General features: G+C 41.9%; 1 protein-coding gene across 3 annotated transcripts in view; it reads left to right on the forward strand.

Moving 5' to 3' along the window:
- The window catches only part of LOC116849731 (polypyrimidine tract-binding protein 1), a 622,962-nt gene that overhangs the window by 6,424 nt on the left and 604,092 nt on the right, over positions 1-12,446 (forward strand). The window lies entirely within an intron of this gene.

Genomic DNA, 12,446 nt, shown 5'->3' on the forward strand with positions numbered 1-12,446 from the left:
AGAGAGAGAGAGAGAGAGAGAGAGAGAGAGAGAGAGAGAGAGAGAGAGAGAAAGAGAGAATTTTGCTTACTTTCCAATTCCGGATCTGCGTTTGTCTTTACACATGTTTTATATCTCAAGGAGCTGTTGGATTCGATAACGTACTCCAAAAACATTGATAACGTAGAGATAATCGTCACTAACACAATCGGGCTATTCATTTCGTATTTCTTCTATGCACAGGGTGTCTCAGAACAACCTCCGAAACTGAGGCATAATACGGATTGAGGCAAACATAAAAGTCCTACACACCGTTTTGCGATATTCGCAATAATTATCGAGATATTAATTAAAGAAGATTTGTAAATGATCACGCGAGATATGGTAAATGAGCTGCAGTGGCAACATTTGCCATCGTGTGCTTGTATATCAGGTAAAAAAATCATCGAACAAAAGAATCCTCTACCTTTTTCCTAGTAATTTTGTAGATTTTTAATTATTGATTGAAGAAAATTGGCGAATGATCGTTCATGATAATATATCAATGTTCTCTAATTATCTAATTGCAGTCAGTCAATTACTTGAAAAGTTGTAACTTCGAAATTTTTAAATGTAGGGCATCTAGCCCCGGTCTTCCCTACATCGAAAGAAATTATTCGATATAAAACCAACCAACGAATATTTCCGATCCAAATATCGATGAATTTTTGTATCCGATCAGAAAACATCTGAGAAATATCGGTTCATAATATTTTGATCGGTTTATCTGATGAAATGTTATTATGGTCGGGAACATTCTATAAAATTTAATCGGATATAAAAATCCATCAGTATTTTGCTCGAAAATGTCGGTTTGTTAATTTTTTATCGGATAATTTCTCTCAGTGTACCTTTAGAAAACAAAATTGATGGCGAAGTGAACTAGCTTTAAATATTTCTTAACAGGTGTGTCTCGCACGGTTCACACGGTCGCCGTTTGGTCGTCGAAGTTGACGATACACCTTGGTGCAGTTATGTTCCTGGGGATCGCGCGAAATCGTGCTCTCGTGTCCGTCGTCGTGCGTCGAAAACTCGATCGATCGTCTTACATAACGATGTGACGTTATTTGGAGGATACGGGAGTTGAATGTCGGCGGTGCGGTTTGCCGTCTATCTTCTGATATTATGTTTCATTACGGTCGCGAGCCATTGACGATGCGATGCGAGCTGCTAGTACTCAATCAGGCGATTTGCGAGTATCACCAGATATGAGCTTTCGCGGGACGTCCAAGTATTAGTACATTTGCCCGCAATATATCGATCCTCGAGGGATCTTTTGACATACGTTATATGTCGCCGAATTTGTTTGGCGAGTGATCTCGCGACCGCTTCGAAATTAGGACCGAACCCCGGGAGATACGAAGCGTGACTCAAAACTGAAACTGTCCCTTGAAGTCGAAACTGTCGGTAGCGAAAGATCCGAAAATAATCTTCGATATTTAAACTCGAGCCAGGGACGCACGATCGCACGATCTTTTCACCGCGGACTGTACACGGAGCCAATGTTTGCTATAAAAAATTACTGTAGAATTTTGTAGCCGAGGAACGAACCGACATTCTATGATAATTGACTATTGTTTCATTTTTACATGTGTTACTCATATATTTTAGGAATCGAAATGTGCACTGAGAGAAGTTATTCGACTAGAAATTAACAAACGGATATTTCCGATAAAAATATCAATGAATTTTTGTATCCGATCAGGAAACATCCAATGAGAAATATCGGTTTATCATTTTTTGATCGGTTTATCTGGTGAATTATGATCGAAGGAGTCCGATTAAATTTAATCGAATATCCTAATCGGATATAAAAATTTATCGGTATTTCAATTGGAAATATTCATTTGTTAATTTTTATCGGATAATTTCTCTCAATGTGCTAAATAATTGGCCATATTTCTAAATCTAATTTATTGTGTTCTTTAGCAAGACTTTATCGACAGTCTATCCTTGCACTACAAACACAATAAAATTGAAACAAATTTTATTTGTATTTTAATATCCCGCATAGAAAATGTTTTGTCATATCTGGGATCCAAATCGATTTCCCAAAATAATTATGAATTTTAGAAGAGTAATGTTTTAAATATTCATTTTCTAAATTCTAAATGGGAAAACCCTAAGTTTTCCCGATAGTTTTTCTGGTCTCTATTTTATGTCAGAATTGAATAAAACGTTAAATCGTTTAGTAAAATACTCGAAATATTTTAATAACGTTTTATTTTTTGATAGTTTATTTTATTGAATATAGTAGTTGATATAAAAATGGAGTTTCCTGCTTGATATCATAAAAGTATATCGACATTACCAATTGAAAAAAGCGCGAGTTTTTGCGGTATTTCTATTTCGATAAACAGAGAAACTATATGATTTTGAGACAAGAATGCGATTTCCAACTTGTATCGTATTCTGGTATTCGTGGGATAACGAATTTGGGGATTGGCCATTCTAATCGGAATCTGCGCTATATCCGGAAAAATCTTGGAAAATTTCTATGCGGGATTCTCCTCGTGTCATTGACACGATGTCGATGAAGCAATTCGCTTCGATTCTCCGTGAATGCTAACAACTTCAAGTGAACGTGATCGGGTATTGCTAGAAATCGCGTGGAAAAGCACGTGGCGAGATCGATTCATGCACGATGCGAGGTGTAGAGGAAGCCGAACGATTTGATCGACGGATGTGCAACGACGCATCGGTAATGCACTTGACCGACGGAACTACCAATTGCGTTGACGACAGGGTAAAGCGTAACGTAGTGTGAAATTCGACGGGAGAAAGAGCGACGTGAGAATCATCGAAAGAGGGACAGAGACAGACAGACAGATAGATAGATAGATAGATAGATAGATAGATAGAGAGAGAGAGAGAGAGAGAGAGAGAGAGAGAGAGAGAGAGGGAGAGAGAGAGATGCGCAACGACGTTGCGGCTGACTGACGTAGCTTCGTCGCACATCCTTTGTCCGTATACCGATAATTAGCGAGCATTCGTGTCGCGGAAGTGCCTTCCCCTTTCGTTCGTGCACGTATTGCACTTGCTGCAATCCGCGCAATCTTTACTGAACGACTTGTGACGATACGCGAATCAAATACGGCGGCGAATCTCACGCGCAAATTTTTGCGAGATTGAACTTGTCGAGATTTTCTAACGAATTAAATTACAAAAAGATCGAAACGTTACTTGAAGTTTGTCTCATATAAAACAAGTATATCACAAGTAAATCCAAAAGTTACACTCCAATTTCTTTCTAATTTGACATAAATGTAGAAGTACAATAAAATATTTAGGTCATATTTTTTCGCTTTGATCCTTTGAATTTCACGAGCAGTTTATAGCTTTTTAATGTTCTCATTCCTATCATCAACAAGTGCAACAAAAATGCATAAGAAATAAAATTGAATACAGGATATAGGCGTTTTTAGTTTGCTAATTATGAATATGAAGTCAAATGTGTAAAATTATTTGTAAATAATAAAATAATAAAATGTTTAAACAAAACATATAAAAAGTTAGAAAAGAAATTATTTATACAAATAATTTCTCAGTTTGACCGAGATTCGAACTATTTTTGACTAATTTAACACAGATTTGAAATATTTCGGTTGGAATTTCGGCTAAAAAAATTTAGAATGGTTCGTGTCTCAGCTATGTCGATTTTGTTAAAATTTTAATTAAAATTACCGTATTTTTCTCGGTTTGGCCGAGATTCGAACCATTTTTTACAAATCTAGCATAGATTTGAAATATTTTAGTTGGAATCTCGACTAAAGAAATTTAGAATGGTTCGTGTCTCAGCTATGTCGATTTTGTTAAAATTTTAATTAAAATTACCGTATTTTTCTCGGTTTGGCCGAGATTCGAACCATTTTTTACAAATCTAGCATAGATTTGAAATATTTTAGTTGGAATCTCGACTAAAGAAATTTAGAATGGTTCGTGTCTCAGCTATGTCGATTTTGTTAAAATTTTAATTAAAATTACCGTATTTTTCTCGGTTTGGCCGAGATTCGAACCATTTTTTACAAATCTAGCATAGATTTGAAATATTTTAGTTGGAATCTCGACTAAAGAAATTTAGAATGGTTCGTGTCTCAGCTATGTCGATTTTGTTAAAATTTTAATTAAAATTACCGTATTTTTCTCGGTTTGGCCGAGATTCGAACCATTTTTTACAAATCTAGCATAGATTTGAAATATTTTAGTTGGAATCTCGACTAAAGAAATTTAGAATGGTTCGTGTCTTAGCTATGCTAATTTTGTTAAAATTATTTAATTATATCTTATATTCAATTTTATTTCTTATGCATTTTTGTTGTACTTGTTGATGATAAGAATGAGAACATTTAAATCCAGAGTTAGATAAAAGTTTCTCAATTGAATCGCGACTACAAATATGAATGTCATAATTATTCAAAATTTAATTGAAGAATTTGAATCTGACTCTGAATACAAATCTGAGGTCTGTGTTAATAGTCGTTACTTGCTTTAGATTTTAATTTAGAGTTGAGTTTCTCAGCTGAATCGCAAATGTAATGTCACATGTATTATATAATTCATATAATTCAAATAAAAACCTCTCGTCTAATTCTAAATTTAGATTTGAGTATTTCACGTAGGACAAGTTTCAAGTAACGACTATCAGTATGAGCCTGAGTGCCTCAAGCAACGACTATTAGTACGAGTCGTAATCGCGACACTGAAAAGTTCTCATCTGACTCTGCACTCAAATCTGAGTATCTCATTTGAGAGGAGTTTCATGTAACGACTATAATGTAAACCTTGGACGTCTAATCAATCACATCGAGAAGGACGACTACTTGACAGCGAGTGTAGGTAGAAACATCTCGTTGCAGCGAGCAGTTTGTTTCATTCCCGTGCGAAAATTGGCGCCTCGCGCGATTCGGTTGGCTGATCGTTCCGACTTCTTGGTAAGCTACAGTCAATCATGTGTCTGTCCAATTTGAAGAAAAAAGCGAAGACAGACACATGATTTAACTGTCAACTGTCAGCTTACTTACGAAGTTGGAACAATCGGCCCTAAATCGAGATGGAGGCGAGACTCGTCGCGCGAGCTCTCCGTTTAAAACCGCGTTATTAACCGTACTATCGCTCCGCCGCGTTACATCGTCGTTACGAGGCTTTTCTTCGCGCGGCTTGTGCGTGCCGGCGGGTCAAGCTTCACGCATCGCCACAGCTTCACGGAACAGCGCGGGTAAATGCATAGCGCCCGCATGCGGTGGCGAGCGCGCCCGCATTTCGCCGCTATCGACGCGTTCATCGAACCGCGTGCATGGGCCTTCTGCCTGCCTCGGGTAAATGCTTATCGGGCCGACCTGTACAGCGCGCTCGACGATAATTAAAATAGACAAGACTCGCGCAATGGCGCACGCAAATATCTCAGCCGCCCATCAACAGCCGCCATCGTCAGCGGTGCGCCGCGATACTCCCGCGTTTAACGACGCGCGCGCGCGCGCTTTTAATTATCACGAAATGCTGCCGGCAGCGGCCGCTAATTAATATTATTCATAGGAAACTGATGTCGTTTTGTGTATGTGAACGGAATGCCTGACAATCTGCGACACACTCGTGTTGTGTGTAGATAGAACGTATCGAACTGTACACAAAATTCCTCTATCGTTTCGCGAACAACCACGTGAAATTTTGGACTATTAATTAAAGAAGATCGGCATAGGTAAAGAAGACGTGTGTGTAAGTGTGTGATCACGCACACATGAGTACGCGGCATATGAATTGCAATGGCGACGTCCACCGTCGTATGCTTGTACATCAAAGATCTTTTTTTATCGTTGAACTAGTCTATAGCTGGTCGTAAAACGGTTTGACAAAATGGTCCAATGAGAGAACTTGTTTTTGACGAATTCATTCTCTTATTGAACTATTGACTGCACTTTGAAGTTCACTGTATCTCAGGATCGATTTTTCCAATCTCATAATAAACGGTTAAATCATATACCTATCTTTGTCTAACTTGAAGAAAAAACGAAGACAGACTTGTTGCGAGACAGTAGAGGAATTTTGTGTTCAGTTTGGTGAGTTCCTTCTGTGAGCACACAACGGGTGTGTCATGAATTGTCAGGCGGCCTCTACGCATAGTTGAGGGGCGGACGTATAATTATGATAGGGGAAATAAAACGACATAATTGTAATTAGCAGGCGCAGGATCCGACGAAAACGCAACGCTCGTCCCGCGTAAATAGTCTCGCGCGTTTTAGCGGCAGAGAAAATATCACGAGCGAGCCTGGCTTTCCTTTCTGCTTAATTTTTGAAAATTGCGACATCAAGCCTCTTCTCGGTGCACCTGCGTCGAAGCGCCATGGCTGATTATTTGAGTGGCAGCTGCGTGCGCATGCACCTGCCTCGGACGGAACGTATTCTCAGGACGATGAATTCTCATTTGGACAACAACGACGTGGAACGCGTTACGCTATAAGCCGTCGATCTAACGCGGCGTCTTCGTTAATTAAATGCCGTATTGTGGAGCATGTATTGTGATTCTCTCTCTCTATCTCTATCTCTATCTCTAACAAAAATATCCGCGTTTACTCCCGAAATTTATCGAGCGCGCCTGGCGCGCGATGATCGAAAAATCCGACGGGCGCTGTTTCGACGAATTTTGCTCCTAGCACCGTTTAACGATCAATTAACATAAATTTTCGCCTTAATGCACGCACGGTATATTTAGTTACCGCGCAGTAAAATACGTCGTTTTCCGGAGCATGCAGCTCGGCCCGGTCGCGGGGCATCGATCCCCCGGCACCGTCTCGTCGTAAAGCGGAAACGCACTTGTACGATGTAACGGCGCCGGGTTTTATACAAAGTATCCCGGAATAATCGCTACTTCCATCGAATGTGCACAGGCACTAAAGGAGCCAAACGAGGAGAAACGTCCGGTTGTTAAAGTACGACACAATGGAGTCGTGATAAAACTCCGGCTGCGATCTAATTTCGGCGCGAGAGAGAGAGAGACCGGGAATTACGTAGCGAGCACAGATTCACGTGGAGAAAACATTAAGGATATCACTTGCCTAAATATGGTTGCCATAACAAAATATTAATGTTGGTTTTCATCCATGTATACAAGATGATAACCATAGTACTCCGAAAGTGGTACAAGCCACTTCCTAACCTTCTTTACTACCTATTCATATATTTTTGAGCGGCATTCTCAGTGCTGTATGCTGCAACCGAATTCTACGGTTCTCTCAATCATAGTATTCAGACCACAACAGAGAGTAATATTCCTTCGGTTGCAAGTTGCAACTATACTTTTAAGTACCTATTCTTTAACTAACAAACTTCAATGGCGATATTTAGTCGCTGTATTTTGTACGCGATCGTGTTATTCGCCACTTTGCGAATCTGCTTAGCGTTCCGTGGGGATTTGCCAGGAAGACGAGATATGTTCCGCTCTATTCTGCTCACTCTTTCTCTTTCTTTCCGCTGCACACAATTCTATCTCTACCTATCTTTCTATATATATGAAAAGAAACTATATATGAGAAGAAATTGAACCAACTACAGTCAATTATACTTGTAATAATCGATTGAGATTGATCAATTTGCTTAAAATTCACGTCTCACTGCCTACTGCCAATCCCATTGTAGATGAATCTTAACCGAGGGGTTCCTGTCAGTGCGCTCGCGCGGATACCTGCAAGGCGCGGGCGAACGGATGATGCACGACTTCGCGTCTCCGCGAATGGCCGACGACGAGTGCTCGCGGAATTTTATTAACGAGCGTAACGCGCCAATGTTTGATGGTTACCCGGCCATCGATGCCAGCGCGCGAGCGTGCGTTAATTAAAACTGACGCACCGGTGTCCCATGACGCATACCCGCGACGCGAACGACGCGCGACGTCCCGTCCCGTCCCGTCTCGTCTCGTTACTCGCACAGACTTCATTGGCCCCGCATTGTCGGCCTTTCACTTCGCCACCCTCGCTTCGCTTAGCCCACCGTCAGATTGCCATGTACCGCGCGAACTGGTAAACTTTCCTCCCCGACAGGATCATCAGCTAGCTCGTGGCTGTTTCCAGTCGATCTCGCGTATCCTCAACGAGAACGGAAGGGTCGAAATTAGGAGCCAGGGAAAGCTAGGTCTTAGCAATATCTCTAGTAATCAAGTTTCCTGTTCAACGTTGATTTTTAAACGAACGGAGAGCATTTTTGCTTTCTATTGCGATTGCTTGGCATTACTTTTGTTCAATTTGTTGGACATTAATTGGGAACCAATTAATCAAGCACTTTTTGACATTCTTTTACTTGATGCGTTGAAGAGGATAAAAGAGTTCAAAAACTCGAATAATTAAATTTTCTGTGCTCCAACGTTTGAACGAATGAAAAACGAATCACGAGAAATGAACATTATATCACACAAAAAAATATAATTTCATTCTTAGCGAAAGAATCTTAGATTTTATATTATATTCTTACATATGACTCCTCAAAAGGATTCTTCTAAAACCTAATCTAAAACAAAAAAAAATTATATTCTTATCGTATATATAATACTTTTAAAGTTAGAGGAATTTCAGTTTAGTTCAGTATATTTCCCTTCCATAACCAACAGGACTTGGTTTACAATTGTATTTTTTAATGACATGCATTTGTCTTTCCTTATTTCTATCTATTTAGTTACTAATATATCCCTATAATTACATAACCTCTATATAATTGATCTAATTTTACAATATCATCCTCTTTACCTAAATACTTTTGTAATCTCCTTTCACAATCCTCTTAATAACCTTTACACTACTTACACCTTCTCCCTATCTATCATGTCTAATTACACTTCTCATTCAACAAGTACAATATCATCCTCAATATCCTCATACTCCAAACTCTATCCTTCTCCTCAACTGTATAACCTATCCCTTTATATTTCCTTTTCCTGCTTGATCTTCTCTTCACTGCTCTCCTTATTTCCTCTTCATCCTTTTTTTCCCCTCAATTTTCTTCCATATCTTGTTAGTTTCATTAATCTACTCCATACTTCATTAATCCACTCTAACCCCATGAAGAGATTCCTCTCTCTTCACTTCTCATATGTCTTCTTCAGCTTATATCGCCAAGAAGGAGTTTTCCATATCTTATAACCTTCCTTTTATTTTTTGCACTTCAATCTTCTTACTTGTACAGCACCTGTCCCATCAGCCCTTGTGTCATCCATCTTCCGTATACTTTTATTTTGCTTCCTTATCGCATTTGATGACCAAACCTTTTCCTTTTCTTCTCCATCACTTCTGTCTTCTGTCATAAGTAGTAATATTAACAGAGTCCACTTCATTAGAAGAGGAATATTTCTTCGATAAAAATCTCTCCGTTTAGAATATAGAATTATAGGAAATAGCACCTTGCAACTAAGAGTTCTGTTTGTTAAGTGATTCAATTAAGCCAATTAGAGCACTTAGACTTTCTGTTGCTCGGCGCGTCGAGGAGAATAAGAGATTAGCAAGATTCAGTCTTCTTACCTCGAATGAGGAGACAAAATTTTTATGAGGAGACGAAATCTGTCTGCATTCGAGCCACACAGCCACGTACACACTCACTCACACAGACGCGCGCACGCCACACGGGTGCAGCCGATATTTATCACGATGAGAGATCGAATCTTATTCGTCGAGCGGCTTTTACACCCGCTTTGCGCTCTACGTCTCGAAAATCATCGCCTTGAGGGAAACGCACGACGGCGCCGTCGGGAGATGCCGGGGGAGAATATCCCTGGCTCGACGTCGTCCCGATATCTCGATCCTAAGAGCACACAAGGCACTCTCGAGGGCGATGCGCAAATGACAAATCGTTCGGCAAATAATAAATCGGAGACGGCATTCGAGCGGCTGCCAGGAGATTCGACGCGGGTCGACGCGCGAGATCGAGGGTGGCGTTCGCAGGTCGGCAAGGGGTATTGAATGTTCCTCCGCGCTTTCGCGGAGCAACCAGCCAAACCGGGAGAACATCCTCTACGTCCGAATCGAAGATGATTTCGCTCTCCACGCGATTCGCACGCGAACGTGTCGTCTGATGGGACGATCGGACGACGGACTCTCGATCGAGTTGTACACGGAAACAAATTTCAGTTCGTGTAACTGAATGGAGACTAGACGAAAAACTCGCTGACGAGAAATAATATCTCTGTTACTGTGTGACTGAAAACATTCGTCTGCATTAAAACTCGTTCAGCTGCATTAAAACTCGTTCAGCTGCATTAAAACTCGGTTGAGGTCCCGAATGGAAATTTTAACCCTACTTTCGATCTGAATATCTGTATATCCCGAAGAATCAGTGTACGTATAATACACATGGAAATTGAAATCCTATTCAGCGCCTCTGAATGACAAAAAACGCACAAAGTGCCACTTGTAGTTTCGAAAGAGAATACCCTCAAAAAACTAGAACGTGAATGGAATCGAAAGAAGTTGGCATAGGCTTTAGAGTATCGAAATAGGCGTTAAATGGAATATTGCGGTTGAAAGTAGGATCCAAATTTCGATTCGGGATGATTGAGAGCAATTGGCTGAGTAGAAACCTCTCACCAGCAATCTTTCTGTTCCTAGTTTTTCATCCGATTTCCAGATGAGAGAAAATTCAGTTACACTGACGGAGTTGTTTCTTTTCTTGTGTGTCATTAAGACCCGCTGCGACTCACAAAACTGCCACTTGTAAAGCAACGACGGAGACGGAGAAAACTTGATATCGAATCGACCAGAATTGACTTTCGTCCCCGTAACGAGACGTTCGTTTGATTCGCCGCGATCTCGAGTCGAACTTCGCGTCGTTCTCTCGAGAGCCAATTACTCGCGTCTCGGCGCGAGCTACAGCAGGTGCACGTGCAAAGCTAATTCGAGGAGCGTAGGGCGCATTATCCCCGATTATAACGCACCTACGAGGAGTCGGCGACCTCAATCAGCGGTCACCAGCTTCGGAGAACGTCAAAATCCGCGAGATATCCCGCGAGTCGGAATCTTGATCCTGCCTTTCATCTTGATATTCCATCTAACTAATCTTATTTCGCCATTTTACCTATTTTTCTAGATTATTTTGATACTCTGAAGCCTATATCAGTCTCTTTTAATTCTATTTAATCCTACTAGCTTCACCGAGAAGTCTTTAGAGAGTTCTTTGGAACCAGCTTTTTAAACCTATAAGTGACATTTTGTGCGTTTTCTGCTATTTGGAAACACTATGTAGGATTTCAGTTTCCATGTATATTACACACACGCACATACTGATCCTTCAGAATATACAGACGTTAGGGGATTCAAATCGAAAGTAGGACTAAAATTTCAGAATCGATTAAGCCGCGCGCGTATCAGACTCGGTCATTTCCAGAGCGCTTCCTAATTATTCCGCAATTCCTGCAGTCGAGCTGCAGGCGAGGGCGCGGGCTTCTAGTTTTCGGCGTTATTATGTTATTGGAATCGAATAGTCCGGCACGGCGAAATCGGATTTGCGCGCGCTCCGGGGTCGGTCGGTCGGTCGATCGGTCGGTCGGTCGGCCGGTCGGGGAACGTCGCTTCGTCGTCGTTCAGCGGCGTAGGATTCTCTAATTTCGTTCTAAGGGCCCGGGAATTGCACAGTCGTTCGCGCGCTCGCACCTGCTAATGCCGGCTTCTCGGGTTTACCGGGATTTAGCGGCGGTATTACGCGGTCCTGATGGCCGTGAAATCGGAGCCGACGCCGAAGAGGCGCCGACGAAAGCTCGACGTTCGTTTCATCAGTCACACGACTCCCATGAGCTTCGCAGTGTCGTATTATTATTTCTTTTTTTTGCGCGCGAACACGAGCGTGGTTACTAGCGTGGACTAACACCCGCGAGTCTCCGCGAGTGAAAGGGACGAAGGGATGGGAGGGACCTGTCATTACGCCGTCGAGGATGTTGAATACGTTCAACATCGTGTTAAATAACTCGAGACGTCGGATCCTCCCCAAGGCGTCTACTCGCCGTCTTCTCGGGGCCGACTGCGACAATTGATACCGTTGTCGCAAAATCGCTCAAGTAACCGCGGAAATTTAGGAGATTCGTTCGCCGGCAATTGCCCCGAAAATTTAATGCTGCCGCATGGGAGCAGCCTACCTGCCTACCGACCCGTTCCCCCTCGAGTTTTGCCTTCAAGTATCCGTAATGGAGAGATAGTGCGCGATACCTGGAACACCCTCTCTCGTGCGCCTTCCTCACCCCTTTCGTTGAGTGGGCTGCGCCACTGTGTGTTGCCCGGGCGCGTACCCTTCGACCGGAAACCCTCCGTCGGGATTAACGGCTGGGAATGGACAGTTGGGCCGCGAACGAAAAGCCCGCGGGGATGGCGAAGGTCCACCGGGCTCTGGTACAGAGAGAGGGAGAGGAGAAGAAGAAGAGAGAGAGAGAGAGAGAGAGAGAGAGAGAGAGAGAGAGAGAGAGAGAG

The sequence above is a fragment of the Odontomachus brunneus genome, unplaced genomic scaffold, assembly GCF_010583005.1.
Source record: "Odontomachus brunneus isolate Ranch 3 - 2012 unplaced genomic scaffold, Obru_v1 Obru_scaffold_125, whole genome shotgun sequence".
NCBI classification, from domain to species: domain Eukaryota; kingdom Metazoa; phylum Arthropoda; class Insecta; order Hymenoptera; family Formicidae; genus Odontomachus; species Odontomachus brunneus.